This window comes from Lissotriton helveticus, chromosome 8, assembly GCF_964261635.1.
Source record: "Lissotriton helveticus chromosome 8, aLisHel1.1, whole genome shotgun sequence".
Classification (NCBI taxonomy): Eukaryota; Metazoa; Chordata; class Amphibia; order Caudata; family Salamandridae; genus Lissotriton; species Lissotriton helveticus.
This window is the reverse complement of record NC_136069.1, coordinates 18,402,835-18,426,755: the sequence shown is the minus strand read 5'-3', so window position 1 is coordinate 18,426,755 and position 23,921 is coordinate 18,402,835. Positions and strand designations below refer to the sequence as shown.

Sequence of the window (23,921 nt, the reverse complement as noted above, 5' to 3'; positions counted from 1 at the left end):
CTGTGGGTCACGGCTGTGCCCACTTGTTATTTAATGTTTTGAATCACAATTAATTGAACTTATATGAAAATAAATTCTTGTCCGGCTGAACAAAAGACATACGATACATTTAAGCGTATGATTATTGTGTTCCTCTATTTTTCCTTCCAAAATAGGGACCATTGTTCTTTAAAATACGTTGCTTCTGTTGATGACCGTTTGTTTTGTCTGAATTTAATTTGAAATGATTGCCGTTCATCCAGTCACAGATGAACAGCATCTTATTTTTGAAGGTCTGCAGTGGGCTAAGGACCTGCAGTTCACTCGAAGACAGGGTTCTTTGTAGCGCCATGACCTGGATGATACTCTTTGGGATGGTCGTATTCCTGCAGGCCAACTGGGCTGCAGGTAGCTTGTGGCTCCAGGTCAGTCTCTATTCCTAGAAGTGTTCTCAACATAGGTCTTCCAGTGTTCTGATCCTCGTTGAAATCTTGCAGTGTCAGCACAGTTTCTGTAGTTACTGGGCTGGTCGATTCTTCACTTTCTCCATCCAGATCTCTGGTCTAGTCAAAGGACAATCTGGAAAACTGTTTTTTGGGGTTTTCCGAAGGGCAGTAGTTGAGTCTGCCCTCCAGGTTGGGCTCGATGCATTCCACAGTTTTGGTCCTTGTGCTTCTAAAAATCTGCCTTCCTATTTTGTTCTCTTGAAATTGTTTTGGGAAATCTGTTGCAGTGCGACTGACTGGACGTAGTAGGTGTCAAGGTTTGCATGTTCCTCGGTTTTCTCCCAGTAGGCGTTTTGAACATTGCAGAGAACTTTAACATGGATGTCTCTTCAGACAGCTGCTGATGAGGTTTCTTCAGTACTAGCTCTACGTTGTGATATTTTTAGATTCAGTGACAGTCTGGCTGCTGTATTCTGCAGTGATTGCATTTATTCAGGCAATTGTGTTTTTTGTAAATCCGTTATTAATCGCATTACAGTGGTCCAGCAGGCCAGTGCTAAGGATGTAGCCCTTTCCTTAAGAGTGGAATGCTATTTTGTTTTAGCTGTTTTTTGTGGTGCTCAATCAGCCTCGTTTGGGTTTCTTTACACACAGGCGAGTGAAAGTCTAAAAGTGTAGTGAAAATATAGACTCTTTATGTAGGCAGTGTACACACGTAGCATTCTGTCCCCTCGAGGGACATTACCTTGTATCCACCATGTGTTTAAGGTTGCCTTCCTTAGATTTGTGTAGTCCAATATCAGGATGCTGTCTGCATACATTGCAAACTGTACTCCTTATTGTGCTAGACCTGAGCAAAGGGGACACATGAGAAAATTGAACAGTAGTGTCAACAGTCCCTTGTGATGCTCTGAGCAGGTGGTGAAGATCCTGTATATATTGGTTGGCAGTGATCGTGAAGTAGCTAATCAATTTTTAACTTCATAATGATCAATCGTGACGCTTGTCTTTTATGAACCCGATACACTCAGATGCAATGCATCTAAAGTATTAGGCCACAGAAAGTGCCACTATTACGAGAGATGGAAGGTCTGGGGAATTGTAGTGGCCTTCTCCCACTAGACAGACAAACATGACGTAGTTTTACTCTCTAGAAGCCTTCTGCTAATCTGACCTGTTGTCATTGAAAAATATCAAGTTTCCTGCTTAATGGAGAAGGGCATTGCTTAATTTGAGCTGGTGGTTGAAGGTAGGGCCCACTGGCACTTACTTTATGGGGCCAGGACTTATTGTTCTTCAATATACTTTGATCCAAAGCAAGAGGGAGAGAAAAACACAAAAGGGGGAAAATTGAAGAGAAAGATGGAACAATAGTAACAAAGGGAGAAAGCAGGTATGAAAAAGAATCTACAAGAGTGTCAGTCATAAAACTTTTATTATTTATTTATTTATTTATTTTGAAAGTTTTATATAGCGCGGACAAGATCCTTGCGGATATCAGACCGCTTTACATGGAAGGAGTACATGAGGGATCATAGTTCAGAGATAAAACATCGTCAAACAAATAAATCAAAAGAAGCAATCAGTACAATCAGATAAGTCATGCATAGGGTGCAATATGATCTAATGATCTGTGCATTAAAAACAAATAGAGGTATAATACTGCAATAAAAGGCATACATTCACTAGTTGATAATAATCTAACATAGGCCATTTCTTAGGGTGCTATATGAGCTAACGATCGGTGCATTATAAACAAATAGAAGTATAGTACTACAATAAAAGGCATTCACACGCTAATTAATAGTAGTCTTTCTAATTAATAGTAATATTTCTTAGGATGCTATATGGGCTAACTATCGGTGCATTAAGAGTGATTGGAGGTATGTTACTGCAAAGTGGCAGACATTCGCTAGTTAAAATTAGCCTAATGAGTGTTTCCCAAGGGTGAGTTCAAGTGGTGAAAAGGACTAGTCCAGAATGGCCGACAGAGGTAGAGAGAGAGGGAGAGACCAGTCTAAGATGGCAGCCAAAATGCAAGGATTCCAGAGTTTGGTTTCTCTTTCTACTCTGGGGATGTCGAATTAGTCCATCTTCCATGTTGATTGAGGGGGGGAGCAGAGTTCAGCTTCTATGCTGCTAGATGGTGGCTTATCTCTGTGTTGCTGCTCCCTGACCGCGTTGGTATGTAGCTTCATGGTGGGCAGGGGGGCGATTTATGGTTCCAGCTTTATGGCCCCAGCCAGGTTAGCAATGAAGAGTGAAAAGCCCGCGCAAATACCAGTCACATAGAAGTCCGGGCAAAGCGTAAAACAAAGCCTGCATGAATGTTTGATATGATGTGAATACAGGTATTTGCCCTTCGCGTCGCCCCAAAGGCTGTCTAAATAGTTTTGTGTGCTGTATTCCAGGCAGGGAGTGGAAAGACCTGCAATGGAACTTTGGTGGATAGCTCAGCGTACAGTTACCTTAGAAATCACCACTGACGCTGCTGCTCCCATCAGGCTTCTCCCAAGTTGCGCAGAGGGTGCCCCCAACACACCGGTAAACAGAGCATACCGGCCGTGTGAGGGGGGGAGGGGGGGAAGCCTCCCGCCCAAAACGCTGCCACAAACATCCAAACACTGTCGCACCAGAGCCGCTCCAGATGCCCCCATTCGGTACTCACCGAACCACTGGACGGCGGGGGGGGGGGGGAGGGGGCGGTCTTCCGTCGAATCCTTGCTAAAAACACACCAAGGGGCACACCGGAGCCGCTCCAGACATCGACCGCTCCGTCTTGAAACCTTCCTTAGAGGGGGGGGGGCGCTTGTTCACGCCGACCCCCTTCCTCAGCGTCACCGATCCTGTGCTGCCGAGGGTGCTCGCCAAATCAACCGTGAGTGCCTTTGAGCTTCTAGGGATGGGTCAGCAACCGAACTCAATGCCCTCCTCCGCCTTGTAGCGGGGGACCACGTCCAACTCTCCGACGTCGTCAAGCTGTCAGGACTAGGCTCCTGGAGCTTCAACCGAGCTCCAGTGCCCTCCTCCGCCTTGTAGCGGGGAACCACTTCCAACTCAGCGAAGTCATTAAGCTGTCTGGACTAGGCTCCTGTAGTTTCAGCCGCCCCTATTGATGCTCATCTCTTATGCCGCCTTGCGTTGAGGGTGTCAGAATCGAAGGTCCGCTCGGGGCATTTCAGGGGTCATTAATCCAATCCAGTTACTCGATCCAGTTACTCTTACGTTCCGTTCTTCTTTCTCCTTCCGTTCCGTCGTGTTGGTGAGTGCTGACAGGGATAATGCCCGAATGGGATCCCCAGCACCGGGAGCTCCTCACAGGAGCTCCCTACCCGGCGGCCATCTTTGTATTCTTTATTAGGTTACCATAATTTTTTGTAGCCATAAAAAGTACATATAACATATAAATCAAGCAATACTTAACAATAAAAAGCGACAGCGGGCAAAATAGTTACATCAAAGAATACAAAATTTAAAAAGAAAATGTTACAAAAAATACTCAACAAAGTAAAATTCATTGACACACTCTGGGGAATTAAGAAGGTGAGGGTTGCACTAATCAAAGGTTACACCGATAATTGATACATGATTTTAAGAAGTTGGCTACACACTTAGCTAGGTATTCTTATTCCAAATATTGCATCGCAAGGTAAGCCGGGAGGCAAGTTCTCAGTCCCATTTTACGCAGCAGAGGAATAATCCAGCGCTTGCGAGGAAACTCGTAGTATTTGCAGAACAGCACTACATGAAGCGTTGACTGGGAAGAAAGACCATCACATGGACATTTCATAAGAGATGCTGACCAGTCCTGCTGTCTTGGGAATGAAACTATACGGTAAAAAGAATTGAATCGGAACCTTGTCAGAAGGTATTTTTCATGGGAACTTAGATGAAAGGTTAAATAGGATTGAATACCTGGTGCAGTTTGTATGGTTAAAATCTGGAAATTCGAGGGTTTGTGCAATTCTTGGGATAGGCGCAGTGCCCTTAGGTGAGTTAGACATAGCTTTTTTTTAGGTCTTTCCTTGAAATATCCATCAGGGCAGAAGGCTCCACAAAAAGAGAGATGAGGTCCAAGTCTTTAAAAAAATTCCTCACATATGTAAGCCAAGAGATTTTTGACCAATTTACCAGGCCCAGACAATCCATTATGAGTGAACGGGTTAAGTGGCACTGTGGCTTCGTCCAGATTCGGTGCCACAAGAGAATGGGTTGGCATCTGATGTTATCGATTTAGGTAATCCATACCCAACTCAATGTGGCAAACGAAAGTTGGTGCGCTTTGGGGAACTGCCAATAGATATTTTATAAATCCGTTTTCAACCAATTGTAGGGTGGCTATGTCGGCGTAACCCCAGACCCCTGCACCATAGACTGCTACGCTATGGCACTTAGCATAGTACATTTTTAATAGTTCTGCCGGGGCTGGTTTCCCCTGTTTCCTCGAAGGAGACAAGCGCCGAAGTGGCTCTTTGGAAGAGGAGTTTCTGACTGCTCATAGCCTGTTTCCAGCAGAGTTTGTCGTCCATAACGATGCCCAGATAAGGATACACCTTCGTACAATCCAGCTTGTTGTTTTCAATATAGATTGATTTTGGTTTCTTAAGGCCATTCCCAAAGTGCATGACATAGGTTTTTCTAATGTTCATTTTTAATCCCAGGGTTGCCATATAATTGCAATATTTGTTGAGTTGAGATTGCAGTTGAATTGGAGTTCTAGCTAAAATAACAGTCGTCCGCATATAATAATGTAGGAATGGGCGGTGATTAATGGATGGAAGGTCCTGGCACCCTTCCAACATTGCCAATTCCAGGCCATTTGTATACAAGTTAAAAAAGAAGGAAGCCAGGACACACCCCTGTCTAACTCCCTTATTCAGACCCTCCAGGATATCGCGATTTCGCGGTTTGCCGCGAAATCGGCACGTTTGTAAAAATGCAGCGATTTTTACAAAAGTGCCCGCGAAATTGGCACTTTTGTAGAAATCGCGCGGCATTTTTACAAAAGCCGCTATATCCTGGGGGGTCTGTGAAGGTGGGGGAGCCTGATCTCCCAGTGAGTCCCCGAGTGTCTTGAATTCAGGAGGGTTATAGGTGGTTTAGTAGCTCACCGTTCCCCCTTCAGTTTAGCACTCCCACAAATCTCTTTCGTGACAGCTCCTTAGTTACATCTCTACGCGTACAGTTGGTCCCCCCCGGCAGGCAGGCGACTCCAGCACTCATCAAGCTCAATTGTCTTGCAGAATACATTACTGGCTGCCAGATTTTGCAGTCCCCTCATGGGGGATGGACTCCGAGTCCCCCTCTGTCAGCGATCTCAGCGCGAGGCGCCCTCCTCCTAACCGCATTGAAGTAATATAGGTGGCTCAACCGCGTCGCCTCTAGGCCTCTCCACGCTGATTCATGCCCCCCAGCATGGGCTCACAGTTGGGGCCCATCATTGCTGCACAGTTATCACCTGCCTTTTCACTCATCAGGGGTAAATCGCTGTAGTTGCCTTGGCGCCAGTCACTCCTTTACAGTGCTCCCTCTGACTCAGAGCAGAGGCCTGCTGCCTGCCCAGGGGCTGCAACCTCTAGATCCTGGGCCTCAGAATCGAGCCCCTCACAGCACCTTAATGAAGGATGCCCCTCGGAGCAGTCGCTCAGGGGCCCAACTCCTGCAGGCACCCCAGCACAGCGTAGCTCAACCGTAGTGGCCCTGAAGATAGAGGCCTCTCAGGGGTAGTCCAAGGTCTCCAGCTTCCTCACCCAGCCGCGATCTCATCGGGTCTGCACCAGCAGTGACTCCCATTCAGCCACGTGCCGAGGTCAGTTGTCTGTCCCCGCCGCACACCGAGGTTGTGCTGCAGGGACTCAGCCAGGCACGGTGGGAGACTCCAGACACCATCTTGGTAGGTCCGCTCCTCTAAGTCTCTGCAGGCCTCATTCTAGAGCTGGTTTATTTTGGGCTTTTCTTTTTTCGTGCGCTAGTGTCAGATCTTTGTCGTTCTGCGAGACCCCGGGGTTTCTCTCCGGAGGATGCGAGTGGCAGTTACCATCGGCTTTGTGCACGGAGGACCACAGACCGGAGGGAGAGAGAAAGAGGGGGTGGAGGCACGTGTGAGGAGAAGAAATGGGTGAAAGAAATGAAGAGTGGCTGGGGGCACGTGTGAGGAGAGGAAAGGGGTGAAAGCAAGGGAGAGTGGCTAGGGGCACGTGTGAGGAGAGGAAAGGGGTGAAACCAAGGGAGAGTGGCTGGGGGCACATGTGTGAGGAGAGGAAAGGGGTGAAACCAAGGGAGAGTGGCTGGGGGCACATGTGTGAGGAGAGGAAAGGGGTGAAAGCAAGGGAGAGTGGCTAGGGGCACGTGTGAGGAGAGGAAAGGGGTGAAACCAAGGGAGAGTGGCTGGGGGCACATGTGTGAGGAGAGGAAAGGGGTGAAACCAAGGGAGAGTGGCTGGGGGCACATGTGTGAGGAGAGGAAAGGGGTGAAACCAAGGGAGAGTGGCTGGGGGCACATGTGTGAGGAGAGGAAAGGGGTGAAACCAAGGGAGAGTGGCTGGGGGCACGTGTGTGAGGAGAGGAAAGGGGTGAAACCAAGGGAGAGTGGCTGGGGGCACATGTGTGAGGAGAGGAAAGGGGTGAAACCAAGGGAGAGTGGCTGGGGGCACATGTGTGAGGAGAGGAAAGGGGTGAAACCAAGGGAGAGTGGCTGGGGGCACATGTGTGAGGAGAGGAAAGGGGTGAAACCAAGGGAGAGTGGCTGGGGGCACGTGTGAGGAGAGGAAAGGGGTGAAAGCAAGGGAGAGTGGCTAGGGGCACGTGTGAGGAGAGGAAAGGGGTGAAACCAAGGGAGAGTGGCTGGGGGCACATGTGTGAGGAGAGGAAAGGGGTGAAACCAAGGGAGAGTGGCTGGGGGCACATGTGTGAGGAGAGGAAAGGGGTGAAACCAAGGGAGAGTGGCTGGGGGCACATGTGTGAGGAGAGGAAAGGGGTGAAACCAAGGGAGAGTGGCTGGGGGCACATGTGTGAGGAGAGGAAAGGGGTGAAAGCAGGGGAGAGTGGTGGGTTTAGAAGGAAAGGGTAGGGGTGAAAGAAAATGGGAGGATAAAGGTGAAAGGTAGAGTGCAAAGGTAAAGAGGGGGAGCAAGAATGAAAACTGAGGGTATGGGGCAGGTGAGACGAGAAAGAAGGGGTGAAAGAGGGGGAGTGAGCAAAGAAGTCATAGAGGTGGGAAAGAAGGAAAGGGTAGTAGGGGGTGAGAGAAACTGGGCGAATGAACGTGAAAGGTGGAGAAAAGTAGAGAGGAGTGAGCAGGAGGTTCAGCCGGCAGTTGTACAAAATCGGATGAATTCAATTCTCCTTATTTAATGCGACCCAATATAATTGCATCCTAGACGCTAGCAATTACAGGCCGGAATTTTCTGCAGGAGGCGCATTGAGAGATATGTTAACTGTACTGTTAAGGGCTTATCATTATTTACCCTTTTGGCATTCTGCTAATCTCCGATCTATGCCCTGCTTGACAGCTACTCACTCTCCACGCTATTGAGCCCTTTGTTGTAGGAAAAATGGCCAAATAAAATGCTGCAAAATTGCCGCTAAATTTCCATATTTGTGCCGCTAAATTTCCATTTTTGTGCCGCTAAATTTGCTAATCCATGCCGCTATATCCTGGGGGGTCTGCTTATTGATGGGGAATGAGGGGGAAAGCTCGCTGTTTACCCCATATCTGACGCGAGCAGTCGCGCCAGAATAGAGTTCGCGGAGAAAAGTAACAAGGGGGGGGGATCAACCCCCAACTCACTAAGAATAGTCCACAGTCTAGCATGCGAGACGCAGTCAAAAGCTGCACTAAGGTCTACGTGCAGATGCCCTTTCTTTGCTCCTGCATATTTACCTATTAAGAGGGCAAGATTTAGTGCCTGTTCAACAGTTCCCAATCCCTCCTGGAACCCATATTGAAGGTCGGTCATGATGTTATTTGTGGTCGCCCAATCTTGGAGGCGCTCCAGTATCAACCGGCCTGCAACTTTACCTAGGGAGTCCAGGAGGGAAATGGGCCTGTAACAGGCAGGGTCATTTCGGTCGCCCTTCTTAAAGATTGGGAGCAAAAGGGAGGTGGACCAAGAATCAATTAGACCAGAAGATGTAACTGCTGCTAAAACACGGGTTATTAAGGGGGACCATAATTCCTGGTTATGATTAAAGATATCCAGTGGTACCCCGTCCGGGCCAGGGGCTTTTCCAGATTTAGAAGCTGATATGGCTCTGGTAACATCATCAAGGGAAAAAGAGAGCTGGATTGGGTAGATCTGGTCCCCCAACGGGCTACCTCCCACCAGGCCCTCACGATTGATCTCTGAGTGGTTTCCACTGAATATCTTAGAAAAGTGAGTTACCCACTCTGCGGCTGTTATTGCAACATCTAGATGTTGAGTAATTGGTGCATCAACCAAAAAGGGGGATTTAACTACACTCCAAAACATGCAGCTATCCTTTAGTTGGCAGCTCTCGTGTAATTGGGCCCACAAGTTTTTCTTTATTTCCGGTCTACGTTTTTTAGTGCTAAATTATAATCCTTTCTAAGTTTATTAACCTCGAGTTTATCTCTGACAGGGTTGCGGCGAGCAGCCTTGAGGTTTGAAAGGGCTTTGCGGCATTGTGGATTAAACCAGCCATTTTTAGAAGGTATTTTGCACTTTTGATTGCAGGACAACTCATCTCTAATAATCCTTAAGATTTCAATAAAACTGGTTAAAATCAACTGTGGACCAGACTCTATGGCAAGACATTTATACACCCAAGAAAGTGCTCTCTTCATTACTTTACCAGAGAGTGCTACCGGGTCGATTTTGGCCCATTTAACTGAAAAACCATTTAGTTTTTCCATACTCAGAGATTGTTGCGTTAGTAGGCTAGGAGGATTCCTTTCGGACGGAACAATCTTAGTTATCAATGTCGCACTATTGGGAAAGTGATCACCACTTGGATCATAACCTGTTTTAGAGGTTACCAAGTGGCCCTTCATGTTCTGAGAGGACAAAATATAATCGATAACACTTGACAGACCCCTGCCATGAAATGTTGGCAAAAAAATCAATAGGGGGGTCAATCAACTCATTTACAAAATCCATTTCAAGAGAAAAGAGGCAATCATTCAGGCAGTTGCCACTGTTCGTATGTAAAAAATGGGATAAAAGGGACCCGTTTTCATCCATGAGACCACAGAGACCGTTTTTATAATTGCAACACAGTGAAATATTAAAATCACGTTTAAGGAGGAGGAAAGATGTGAATTATTAAAATCACGTTTAAGGAGGAGGAAAGATGTTGGTCCCGCTGTTCAGTTAAAAAGTGAGTAATTTCCTTTAAGGTTTTAACGCAATCAGCTGAGAGAAGATTATTGTAGAAATTAACCAGATAGAACACCATATGAATATTTACTGTTATTTTTAAGATCTGGTAATTCTCCTCGCATTTAAGTTCAAGTAGGTCCGTAATGGAGTGTTTGATACGTACACTACTAAGTCACCCTTTGATCTACCGAAGGTGCTAGGGATTGCAGGAGCAAAGAAAGTTTTGTAGCCTAGTAGGTGGATAGGTGTAATCAACCATGTCTCCTGTAGGCACACTATATGATGGGCATTAATTGTTTCTAGCCACGATTCCTCAGTCATTTTGGTGCGGAGCCCCGCTACATTCCAAAATAAAATGGAAAACTCTAGAGATGTGGTAGTTAAGAGTGGGGGATCTTGAGGTAACAACGCAGCTTTATGGGAAGATTTTGCAGGTAGCAGTGAATTACAGGCTAATTTGTTATGGGCGTCACTTTTATGGCGGTCTTCTTTAATCAGGCCTAAGTCGGCAATATCAACAGTTAGATTGTTTAAGCCTACTTCAGGATATAAAACTATGGGTAGTTCCGAGGCCCTATTTAACAAAGTTATATTTGGCACAACTGGACAGGGAAGTGAATCTGTTAGTCATTCCACTTCGTCGAGCCCCGACAAGATCTATATCTGTTCCACGTAGAAATCGGGGGGGGGACGGGAATGAGTAACTGGTCTGTGGGTAAACCTATGTTTCTGAGTATTGGAATTATGCCATTGCGGGGGGTAAAAGAAACCCACGGGCAAGATGTTAATCCCTTGATAATCTAGGTAATCATTAGCTCCTGCTCTCAGTATTTCCTTGACCAACAAGGGGGAGGCAAAGGAAAGAACTATAGTATCCCCTCCAGGAACGACCTCTCTAAAGCCTAGGCGTTTTACACGCCTCACCATTTTGAATTCCTCAAAGAGGAACCTAGTTAAACCAACCCTGGAAGCCAGCCAGTGTAAGGATTTGTTTTTTAGCGAGGTCAAATTTTCGCTATCCGAATTTAGGTGTTGGGGAACATTTGCCAGTACTATTGTAAATGGTGTAGCTTCTGGGGGTAAATGTAAATGATCATTACTAGTAGCTGGGGGAAATGCTCCTATAGAACCTATTGTCATATTTGTTTTCTTTTTTTTTTTTTTTTTTTTTTGTTAAAGACTTTTATTGAGCAATCAAATAAAAATTACACAGATGGGCCCACAACCACACGGGCTGGATGCTAATAGCAACGCACAACATAAGAAGCAAACGATCACTTTTGTGGCCAGGCACAAATCATATACCAATTATTGCTCAAAGCAAAGGACAGGACATAAAATTTTCTATATTAATCATAAAAACAACAAACTCTAAACAAGGCGAATGCACATTAATCCAGTCAGCCCAGAAGGCGGAGGGGAAGGCCACTAATCAGGAAGACAAAAGCAAATCAATGGGACTCTGCAAGGCCGGGGGGGGGGGGGCCAGCGGGGAGGGCAGGAAAATCTTAAAACAACATGAGAAAATTTTGGGAACGTCAGCCTAGGGAGATAAGGTAACATCTGGAGTGTCAACCAAGGGAGGGGTACAAATATCTCCACGATACGCATTCCACTGACCCCAAATCTTCGTCCACGCCCTGGGTCTGCCCCTAGCCACATAGACGGTCTTCTCTCGGAACATGGACCAGTCCATGTTATCCTCCCACACCGAGACCTCGGGCGGTCGGGATGCGCCCCAAAGTTGCGCAATGTCCCGCTTCGCGACCATGTATCCCAAGGTCGCCCATCTGGTCTGGGCCACAGAATAGTCGGTGGGTTCCCACACGTTCAACAGGCATCGTCGGGCCTCAGGCCGCAGGGTAATACCAGTCACATCAGTCATCACCGCAAGCACATCAATCCAATAGGCTGCTACCACCGGGCACTCCCAAAGAATATGCAGAAATGTAGCACTCATCCCACAACCACGCTTGCATAAGCCATCTGGGGAAAAACCCATCACAACCAGACGCGGACCAGTTACATACACCCGGTGGAGGATCTTAAGTTGAACCAAACGGAGACGGGCGGGGATGGCGACCTCTTTCGGAGAAGAGAGTGCCGACTGCCAATCCTCGTCATCCAAGTCCAATCCGTCACCGACCCAAACCTCCCTAAGTCGGACCAATAAGTCAGCGCGATTATTAATCAGTTTCTTGTAAATAAGGGAGATAGTGCTATCAGGCAGGTGTCCATCCAGTATGCGATCCTCAAGAGGGGAGGACTCGGGCAGGGTCACATCAGGAGTCAGAACTGAGGCCAGGGCATGCCGGACCTGCAAATACCGAAAAAATTCCCTATCTCTCAAGTCATATTCTGCCTTAAGGGCCTGGAAAGACTTCACTCTACCCTCCACACAGACGTCACCCACCTTACATATACCAATCATATCCCAGCGGTCAAAGCCCTTAGTAGACCAGAGACACCCCAAACGTTCAGAAGCATAAAGCGGAGTCGCCATTGTCAGTCGGTTCTCCCATCCCAAACTCACATTCGCGGCGCGCCACACATTGACAGCGGTCCTGGCCGGGCCCACAAGATGGCGCCCGGCCGATCTGGAATAAAGCGCTCTATTAAAATCCCTCCCCGGCAGCTGGAGTCTATCCATCTCAAAGGCCGGATCTCGACCCGGGGAATACATTGCGTGGTTAATGGCAGACAGCTGGGCAGCCCAATAATATCTCTTGTTATCGGGGAGCGCCATGCCCCCGTCATACCAAGGGATAGTAAGTTTCGCAAGGGCAATACGTGGACGCCCGTCCCAGATCAGCTGCCTCTGAAGACTCTCAATCTCTCGGAAATAGGTAGCGGGAATGTCGTCATAAGAATTTTGAAGCGCGTAGAGGAATCGCGGCAAAGACATCATTTTAAAAAGGGCAGCCCTGCCCAGAGGAGACAGGGGTAGCTTACGCCAACGGGCCACATCCAGTCGCAGTCGAAGAAGCGGGGGGAGGAGGTTACGCTCGAACCGGAGTGAGGAGTCCAGCGTAATAAAGATCCCCAAATATTTGAAGCCAGATTGGACAACCTGGATAGGAAACCTGTCCGGTAAAGGGGGCAAAACACCCGAGAGAACATACACACAGGACTTAGCCCAATTAATAACCAGACCCGAATTAGCACCAAACGAAGTAAGAACGTCAAATAAGACATTTAAAGATTTACGCGGGGAAGTAAGATACAGAAGAATGTCATCCGCGTAAAGCGAGACGCGGTCTTCAAAATCCGGTGACCAACGGATCCCTTTGAGTGAAGGTTCCCATCGAAGCCACGCAGCCAACGGTTCCAGAGCAAGCGCGAAAAGCAACGGAGACAAGGGGCACCCCTGACGGGTCCCCCTACCAAGACAGAAGGGGGCAGAAACCCGACCGTTTACCACTACCTGTGCCAAGGGTTCGACGTATAACAACTTCACCCAACCAATAAACTCAGGCCCAAAACCAAATTTCTCAAGAGCTGCCCAAAGATAGGGCCACTCTACCGTGTCAAAGGCCATCGAGGCGTCTAGTGAAGCCAAAATGGCCGGCTCCGTCAGAAGCCCCGCCCTCGCAACAGCGCCGTGGACACGACGTAGGTTAAGAGCTGTGTTGCGATGTGGGATAAATCCGGATTGATCCGGATGAACCAAGCCACTAATGACCGTCAAGAGGCGGGTAGCCAGGAGCTTAGCCAGGACCTTGGGTTCAACATTCAACAGGGAAATGGGCCTGTAAGACGAACAAAGGTCCCGAGGTTTACCTTCTTTGGGAATAACAACTATCGTAGCCAGACGCTGATCATATGGGAGAATACCCCGTTCGCGGGATTCCAAAAACATGGTACGAAGATAGGGCGCCACCATGTCAGGACGTAGCTTGTACAATTCAATTGGCAATCCATTCGGGCCCAAAGCTTTGCCCGAACGGAGTGAGCGAATGGCCGTCGCTATCTCGTCCGTAGTAAAAGGGGACTCCAAAGAGACTCGGTCTAAATCGGAAACACTGGGCAGAGCTATATCACGCAACAAAAGGCGAGAGTCATCAACATCCCGTTCAGACACTGGGGTATAAACCACACGAAAATAATCCGCAAAACATTCAACTATTCCAACCGGGTCTGTCACTCTCACACCATTCGAAGTCTGAATCACAGGCACCACACGATTCGCCCTTTCCTTCTTATCCAACCATGCCAGTAATTTACCCGCTTTGTCCCCCACATCATACAAACGACCCTGTTGCTCCCGAAACATCGGTTTAGCCGCATCTGTGACCAAAGACTTATAGGCAAATTGTTTCAGACCCAGGGCGTGGAGTTTATCAGATGTAACATCCGATTCTAGGTCAGCCTCTATCTCAGCAATCTCCCTCTCAAGGTCCACCACCTCCCGATTCCCCGCCTTTTTGGATTCAGCAATAAGGGAAAAGGGCCTGCCCGCGAATCACTGTCTTAAAGGCCTCCCACAGGGATACCGCAGAGGAGACGGAACCCTCGTTGTCTAAAAAATAATTGTCCAAAGACTTAATCAAGAGATTGCGGGTCTCAGGGGAGGTGAGGTACCATGGGTTGATAGGAGCCACCCGGCCCGCCGCCTCCACCCCCACATCAAAACAAAGCCAGAGCGGAGAATGATCAGAGATGCCCCGGGGGAGGTGTCTAATCTCACGAACCGCCGGCGACTGCGCCGCAGGCATCAGGAAATAATCCAGTCTAGACAGACTCCCGTGGGCCCCAGAGTGGAAAGTGTATTGAAGCTGAGTAGGATGCATAAGCCTCCAGCAATCCACCAAGCCGAACGTATCCAGAAACCCACCCAGCCACTGTTGGGCCAAAGGGGTGTCCCTAGGGGGGTGACGATCATGTAGACCGGAGAACACAGAATTAAAGTCACCTGCTATGAAGAGAGTACTATCAGGGAGGTTCAACAACACACGGCCCAAATCGGAAAAGGTAGAGGTCTGTAGACCGGGGGGCACATAAACGGCAAACAAGGAAAGGGTCCGACCCTCATAGCGACCCACGAGGACGGCATAACGCCCCCGATCATCAAGGATCACATCATCAATCGCTAGGGGGAGGGAAGCCCGAACAAGGATACCCACCCACCTGGAACCCGTGGTAAACCCCGAATGTGCGGCGAGGCGATAGCCCCACCTATTCATTGCACGACATGTATTGCCCACCAAATGAGTCTCCTGTAGAAAAACAATATCAGGAGACAAACGTCGTAGATATCGCAACACCACACCCCGCTTAATACGATCCCCCAGACCATTAACATTCCACGAAATAAACCTCAACCCGCTACCCCCCATCCCACACAGCAACGCCGCAACCCCCCTCCAATGAGCATGACATCGAATACATCAGTAGCAAGATAGAATCGCCTTGAAAACACAACACACAAACATAAAACTTCCCATCCACCCACCCCCCCAACAATCACGGAAACACCCCCCACCCTGCACCCCTGCAAGAAGCTAAAAAGCCACCCCAACATGCAGTGTGCCTGTCGCCCAAGAACCCCCATTCTACAAAAAGACCCCGGAGGAGGAAAGGCTCTGGCCCACCCGCCACCCCAACAAGACAAATAACAAGGAAAACACACAGACAATAGAGGCACTTAGGCATAGAATCCCAGAAGAAGTTACTTTACACGAGGACCCGGGCATAGACAAATAGTTCAGCTCTCTACACCACCCTCGGCACCACCCGGGTGGGCGGCGGACTCAGCCGCAGGAGGTCGGTCCGGCAGAGAGTCCAGCTAGTCATTCACAGAATCAGGCCGATCAAAGAAAAAGGTTCGGTCATTGTACTCAACTCGCAGCCTGGTCGGAAAAAGCATAGCGTAGCGCAATCCCATGTCCCGGAGACGCTTCTTGACTCCACGGAAGCCCATGCGCTGTTTCTGCACCTGTTGAGAAAAGTCCGGATAAAAGTTCACCGTGGCATTCTCAAAGGCCACCGGGCCCTTCACACGTGATGCCTGCAGGATAGCGTCCCGATCCCTATAGTGGAAGAGTTTCGCAACAATAGGCCTCGGCGGGGCGCCTGGCTTACCCTGGCCTCCCGGAACACGATGGGCACGCTCCACTGCGAAGAATTTACTCAGCCCAGACGGAGAGAGGTACTTCTGGATCAGGTCCTCGACCAGGAGATCAACAGAGTGCGGTTCTGGATTCTCCGGAACGCCAACCACACGCACATTACAGCGACGTGCTCTGTTCTCAAAGTCCTCCAAGCGCCGGGTCATGAAATCGTTCACCCTACGGAGATTGCCAATCTCCGTCTGTATCTCCGAGACATCTGCCGTGAGGCTGTAAGACTTGAGATCCAATGACTTCACCTTCTCATTGGTTTTAGATAGGTCGGCCCGAATCAAGTTCACATCAATGGCTACGGTGTCGATTTTGTGGGCCAAAGCTTCATATTGTTGGCCTATCGTCTCCTTCATGCCAGAAATGGCGCCCATGATGTCCTGCAAGGACGGTTCCGTTGACGCGTCCACAATGTGGTCAACCGCACTTGGGCCAGGCAGGGCGGCCCCGGGGGACCCCTTCGCATGGGTGTAACGGTCCATAACGTTAGACTGGACCGGGCCCCCACGCAGGGGCGTCTTGGTCTTACGTGTCTCTCGGTCCCCTCTGCCTGCCATGTCGGAAACCACGTCACCAGGAGACTCACTCGACCCGATGGAAATGGCCACAGGAAAGTAGGGCGTCGGGACCAAAAGGCCGCTGCAAGGGTACCACCAGGAGAGGACCAGCCTGAAAGGAGAATAAGCCAGCCAGAGGCCCGACAGCCGTTCGTGCGCCGGACCCAGCCCAGGCCAGACTCCCCTGCCAGATGTCTCAGTCTGAGGCAGAATCGAAACCGAAACTTAAGAGGGGGACCCAGAAGTCCAATCCCCCTGCCGCTGTTGTTCAACTCCGAGACGGCCAGAGAGCCTCACCCAGTCCCGGGCGCACCTCAAGGGCGGATCCCGAAAGTTCGAATCGCCGTATCTTCGGCGCCCCGGGTCCAAATCAAATTCCAAAAATCCCAGGAAGATCAGCCCAGCGTCCTCTACATAAATCCTCGTGAAGAATCAGGATATGTTCAGGATATCATGCCGGGAGTGGCGGGGGTCCGGAGAGCGCTGTGCTCACGCGGCCATCACGGATGCCCGCCAAGCTCCTCCCATATTTGTTTTCTGAGCAATTTCTTGTTTACTGGCTAAGGTTTTGGGACACGCATTATGTGGGAGCCTTGATGGATCCGAAGTGTGAATTGGAGCAGGCATGGGTACAGGGGGCGGGATAAGGGTACCTCAATAATAGGATTTATCCAGGCGCAGGAGTTAGCAGCAAGGGCATTAACGTTGGTGGGAGGGATTGTGGCTGGGTTGTTACTTATAACTGAACCAACCCTCGGCTGATTAGTGCTGTTATCTTGTATAAGCGTTTCGATTTGGGTTAGTCTGCTGGTTAGTTGGTCAAATCTTACTCTAACAAAGAGTTCCAATCGCTCTACACAAGCAACCAATACCTGCAACTCCTTCTGGAGATTTGTGATGAGATGGGCTTGGGAGTTGTGTTGAGCGCCCATAGGTTTTGATTTGGATCTGGGAGGCTGTTGTACAGCACTTTTGGGTTTTGGGAGAGGACGGGGAGGTACTGTGGTTACCAAGGGATCTGTAACTGGGACATTAGTTGTGGGTAGGTGAGGGATTTTAGATCTTTTGGTGGGGGGTTGCGGATCGAGCTCATTATCCAAACTTATTATTTCATCGGAAACATTAGAAACACAGCCATTCAAGGACGGAGGTAAGGATCGCCCTGGATTAGAGTCATTTTCGCCAGTAGAAAGTGTAACAGAGTTTTGGCTCAATCTCGTAGTTGTCCCCTCTATAAATTCTTCGACAGATAGAATTTGTTTGTCGATTACCCCAACCGCCCCTGTCAGATACGAGAGAAGGCTTTGCTGGGAAGTGGAGGGATGAGAATTAGTCTCCTGGTTTTTTGGGCATTTGGGGCTCAAATGTTTCCTCTTCCCCATATCTATATAACAATCTAAGGTGAATGTACAATACAACAGGGGTAATAAAAATCCTACTCGGTGAAATGGAGCAAATAGCTGGTGAGGGGGAAAGTGAAATGTCAATAACAACCGTAGGTCGTAATAAATGTCAATAAGTAGATTAATTTACCAGGGTTCCTGGCCCAGTCCAGTCTCCTCAGGGCCCTTAGCCCGGGCTTCGCCCGGTGTCTCACACGCGTCCTGCGAAGCTGGTAGTGCGCGCTATTTGTGGCGCCTCCGGTGCCGTGAGATGACGTTGGCGGCTCCTGCCGCTATGCCCCCAGGGAGATGTAGTCCTCCGCTCGGCGGCCGCTGAGGGAGAGAGCGGCGGCGGGAGGACTACTACGGGAATGGGATTAGTAAGTGGCGGCTTGGGCGTCGGTGACAATGGTAACAGCAAGTACCAGGTGATTTCTTCCAAAGGACTGCCCCAAACAGAAAAGGATTTCACCCGCTCCACCGGTAGTGCGTGCTATTTGTGGTGCCTCCGGTGCCGTGAGATGACGTTGGCTGCTCCTGCCGCTATGCCCCAGGGAGATGTAGTCCTCCGCTCAGCGGCCGCTGATGGAGAGAGCGGCGGCGGGAGGACTACTGCGGGAATGGGATTAGTAAGTGGCGGCTTGGGCGTTAGTGACAATGGTAACAGCAAGTACCAGGTGATTTCTTCCAAAGGACTGCCCCAAACAGAAAAGGATTTCACCCGCTCCACTGGTAGTGCGTGCTATTTGTGGCGCCTCCAGTGCCGTGAGATGACGTTGGCGGCTCCTGCCGCTATGCCCCCAGGGAGATGTAGTCCTCCGCTCGGCGGCCGCTGATGGAGAGAGCGGCGGCGGGAGGACTACTGCGGGAATGGGATTAGTAAGTGGCGGCTTGGGCGTCGGTGACAATGGTAACAGCAAGCACCAGGTGATTTCTTCCAAAGGACTGCCCCAAACAGAAAAGGATTTAGTGAGAGTGAGATAAAGAGGCAAGGAGTGTAGGTGCTGGATTAAAGAGACATGAGGTAGAATCAAGATGGAGCGGTCATCTGATTCAGCACCTTCAACATTCAGTAGCGCCAGCCACAGGCTTCTGAATAGAACTTTGGGCCCTGGCACTTATTCTTGTACAAATTAAGCACTGAAGACTGGTAACTGATTGATGCAGCAATGTGTCCTTATTCCCAGCCCTATCTCTGAAACGTTCCTTTATAGATCAGATTTAAACGATCTCTTCCTGTATTTTCTAAGTCCCACCGCATGTTGATGTCACAGAATGTATTGTATGTGAAGGGCTCCATTGTTAGGGGTCTGTGTGACACACGAGCGTCTTGTGACTTCAGAACTCCTGGATGGAGATGCCATTTGAGCCAGTCATAGGGCATAGGAAATGGGTATAGGCCACAACTCTTCCACCAGAGGGGTTCTCGCTGGGAGGTCACTGCGTAACTGGCAAAATGAAAAGGTGACAAAAGACATTCACCCCTTCATGTCCCCTTACATATAGTGCGCAAGATAGCACCGACACGAGATGTGCGGGTGTCTCCTAGGGCACTGATTCAAGTGCTGGAAACGTCCAGCAAACATTTATCAATAAAGTTTTTTATCCAAATAAAGTATCCTTGGAGAGACTTCTTGTATCTGTTCAAAGTATTTTATTCATACTTCTACAAAGTAGCACTGTGTGTTAAATGTTCATAATTCTCGAATTCATCAAATGATCAATCACAACAATCTGTCCAATGCATTTCGGCTCATTGCCTTCATCAGGGAAGTCTGTAATGTAAAATATATAACTGTAACTCCTCTATAGCATACAAAGAATAATATAATCGTCAACTATGGATGTTCAATACACTCAATATAAACGATATAATAACCACCTTCATATCAGTATTGCAAATCTATTACTAATGACCTATGATAAACATAAAATCAGTAATGTATCAGATGAACCATTGAATCGCAGTTATTAAAAATAATTCGACAAACTAATGAATGTGTAACAAAAATCTCAGCTTTTTGTCCTATTTATAAAGAAGAAACAAACATTCTGTATATCATAAATATACGAACAGTTCATGCAATATCAAGCTGTTACTGTCTGCTGGATAGTAAATAGTGAGTAATATGAAGTAAACATTCGCTACAAAAATACCACATAAATTCAAATCTATCGAGGATTATGACGGCTCATGAATGTAGTTGCCTTATATTAGATTCAATTCTTACCGTGTGTATTCCAAGGCTGCTTCCTAGAGCGAAGCTGCCGCCATTGTCGATCACGCGGGGAAGCCAGCGTGTGACGTGTAAGGTGAACAAGGGGCGTGGTACTAACAAGGGCGTATGTAACAAATGGGTTGAATCGTAAACAAACGGACTTAAAGGGACCTCTCACGATGGTTCTCGATTCTGCTATATTCTAAGAATAATATGGTATGTCAGATTTGAAAGGAACGATACCAAAGCTCAACAGGGTCTCTGCATACCATAATCTAACAGTGCTGCTTTCTTTAGCAATGTTCAGTGCTTGTGCTGAGAAGGTCACTACAAAAATAGAGAAGGATCATCAATCATTTGTGCAAAAAAGTGCAATTGCCTGTTTGGCCCTCCTATCCCGTCCTTGAATGGGTGCAGTGACCAAGGTGGCCAACCAAGCGCACTCTAACCATAAGCACGGGGACAAACTGCACTCCATTCTCCCCCATTCCAGAAGAGATCTCTCTTCAAGGAGGCCAGAGCTGCTTCAACGCTCTGCGTTTACAGCTCTTTCTGACATTTCCTCGGATGGCGACCCTTGATTCAGTGTCTAGACCTGGCTTTGAACATAAGCCAATCCATGCTTCATGTGAATGCTGTGTGCAGTCCTCTGACCTGTAAAGACCGAGGCGCATAGAGTGGTGTATGTGGCAGCTTACATTAACACACATCTTCCAGCTCTACTTTCATATTTCCTGAAAGTCTCAAATGAGGTAGGAGACAAAGAAGTGGACAAGCTCCTCAGTCCTGATAGCGGGTCCGCCCATCTAAATCTGCCCTGTATCACAAACCTCTTGTAGCGCCATGGGCAGGTGGGGGCTATAATCGTCCAAGGAGGATCAAGCTTCTACTGAGAGGGGCAATCCAAACTGAAAAACCAGCACATTCCATACCCAAGACATGTCCCTTTGAGCCCCAGGAGCTCAAGTATGTTTAGATCGTAGTTGTTCTGCGCTTCCTTGATTCAGAAGGTTGGCTAAATCATTTATGTATCCAGAGGACCCTCCTTGCCATAGGAGCTTTATACCCACGTGTTTCTCGGGACACAAAGCATTTGGTGCAGGGTTTTCTTCATCTGGAGGAGTTGAGACTTCGGGAGCCTTTGAACATCGTGACTGTTTAGAGGTCAGTCACCAGGGTTCCTGAGAGCATGGACGGATAGTCCTAGGGTTTCAAAGATAGCTTTGTTAGAACTGAGCTGGTGGTATAAAGGTGCCAGCGATGCCTCCTCGGGGAGCATGGAAGCATAGTCCTAAGGTTTCAAAGATAGCTTTGTTAGAACTGAGAAGGTGGTAAAAGGGTGCCAGGGATGCTCTCCTCAGTGAGCATGGAAGGATAGTCCTGAGGTTTCAAAGATAGCTTTGTTGGAACTGAGAAGGTGGTAGGAATGTGCCAGTGATGCTCTCCTCAGGAAGCATTGATGGATAGTCCTAAGGTTTCAAAGATAGCTTTGAACTGAGAAGGTGGTAGGAATGTGCCAGTGATGCCTCCTCAGGAAGCATTGATGGATAGTCCCATGGTTTCAAAGATAGCTTTGTTAGAACTGAGAAGGTGGTAGGAATGTGCCAGTGATGCTCTCCTTAGGAAGCATTGATGGATAGTCCTAAGGTTTCAAAGATAGCTTTGTTAGAACTGAGAAGGTGGTAGGAATGTGCCAGTGATGCCTCCTCAGGAAGCATTGATGGATAGTCCTAAGGTTTCAAAGATAGCTTTGTTAGAACTGAGAAGGTGGTAAAAGGGTGCCAGGGATGCTCTCCTCAGTGAGCATGGAAGGATAGTCCTAAGGTTTCAAAGATAGCTTTGTTAGAACTGAGAAGGTGGTAGGAATGTGCCAGTGATGCCTCCTCAGGAAGCATGGAAGGATAGTCCCATGGTTTCAAAGATAGCTTTGTTAGAACTGAGAAGGTGGTAGGAATGTGCCAGTGATGCCTCCTCAGGAAGCATTGATGGATAGTCCTAAGGTTTCAAAGATAGCTTTGTTAGAACTGAGAAGGTGGTAGGAATGTGCCAGTGATGCCTCCTCAGGAAGCATTGATGGATAGTCCCATGGTTTCAAAGATAGCTTTGTTAGAACTGAGAAGGTGGTAGGAAAGTGCCAGTGATGCCTCCTCAGGAAGCATTGATGGATAGTCCTAAGGTTTCAAAGATAGCTTTGTTAGAACTGAGAAGGTGGTAGGAATGTGCCAGTGATGCCTCCTCAGGAAGCATTGATGGATAGTCCTAAGGTTTCAAAGATAGCTTTGTTATAACTGAGGTGGTAGGAATGTGCCAGTGATGCCTCCTCAGGAAGCATTGATGGATAGTCCTAAGGTTTCAAAGATAGCTTTGTTATAACTGAGAAGGTGGTAGGAATGTGCCAGTGATGCCTCCTCAGGAAGCATTGATGGATAGTCCCATGGTTTCAAAGATAGCTTTGTTAGAACTGAGAAGGTGGTAGGAATGTGCCAGTGATGCCTCCTCAGGAAGCATTGATGGATAGTCCTAAGGTTTCAAAGATAGCTTTGTTAGAACTGAGAAGGTGGTAAAAGGGTGCCAGGGATGCTCTCCTCAGTGAGCATGGAAGGATAGTCCTGAGGTTTCAAAGATAGCTTTGTTATAACTGAGAAGGTGGTAGGAATGTGCCAGTGATGCTCTCCTCAGTGAGCATGGAAGGATAGTCCTGAGGTTTCAAAGATAGCTTTGTTAGAACTGAGAAGGTGGTAGGAATGTGCCAGTGATGCTCTCCTTAGGAAGCATTGATGGATAGTCCTAAGGTTTCAAAGATAGCTTTGTTATAACTGAGGTGGTAGGAATGTGCCAGTGATGCCTCCTCAGGAAGCATTGATGGATAGTCCTAAGGTTTCAAAGATAGCTTTGTTATAACTGAGAAGGTGGTAGGAATGTGCCAGTGATGCCTCCTCAGGAAGCATTGATGGATAGTCCTAAGGTTTCAAAGATAGCTTTGTTAGAACTGAGAAGGTGGTAGGAATGTGCCAGTGATGCTCTCCTTAGGAAGCATTGATGGATAGTCCTAAGGTTTCAAAGATAGCTTTGTTATAACTGAGAAGGTGGTAGGAATGTGCCAGTGATGCCTCCTCAGGAAGCATTGATGGATAGTCCTAAGGTTTCAAAGATAGCTTTGTTATAACTGAGCTGGTGGTAGGAATGTGCCAGTGATGCCTCCTCAGGAAGCATTGATGGATAGTCCTAAGGTTTCAAAGATAGCTTTGTTAGAACTGAGAAGGTGGTAGGAATGTGCCAGTGATGCCTCCTCAGGAAGCATTGATGGATAGTCCTAAGGTTTCAAAGATAGCTTTGTTATAACTGAGCTGGTGGTAAAAGGGTGCCAGGGATGCTCTCCTCAGTGAGCATTGATGCATAGTCCTAAGGTTTCGAAGATTGCATTGTTAGAACTGTGCAGCTGGTCGAAAGGTGATGGGGATGCTCTTAGTAAGCATGGGAGGATAATCCTAAGGTTTCACAGATAGCTTTGTTAGAACTGCATAGAAGGTAGAAATGTGCCAGGGATGCGCTCCTCGGGGAGCATGGAAGGATTGTCCTAACGTTTCAAAGATAGCTTTGTCAGAACGTCGCAGGTGGTAGAAAGGTGCCAGCGATGCTCTCCTCAATGTGCATTGGCCGATAGTCCTACGGTTTCAGAGATAGCTTCGTTAGAACTGAGCAGGCGGTAGAAAGGTGCCGGCGATGCTCCCCTCAGTGAGCATGCCTGGTAACTCTCAGCACATGTGCTTTTTTCAGGTTACCAGAAACACACGTAAGACATTTTTCTGTCCAGGATCTGCGTCAGTCATAGATAAACCTCTTGAAAGTACATTTTGAAAAATGATTCCAGACTTGACC

The 23,921-nt window shown here is 48.1% G+C and overlaps 1 protein-coding gene across 6 annotated transcripts in view; it reads left to right on the top strand.

The window, feature by feature from the left end:
- Positions 1–23,921, top strand: part of U2AF1 (U2 small nuclear RNA auxiliary factor 1) — a 123,416-nt gene that overhangs the window by 66,422 nt on the left and 33,073 nt on the right. The window lies entirely within an intron of this gene.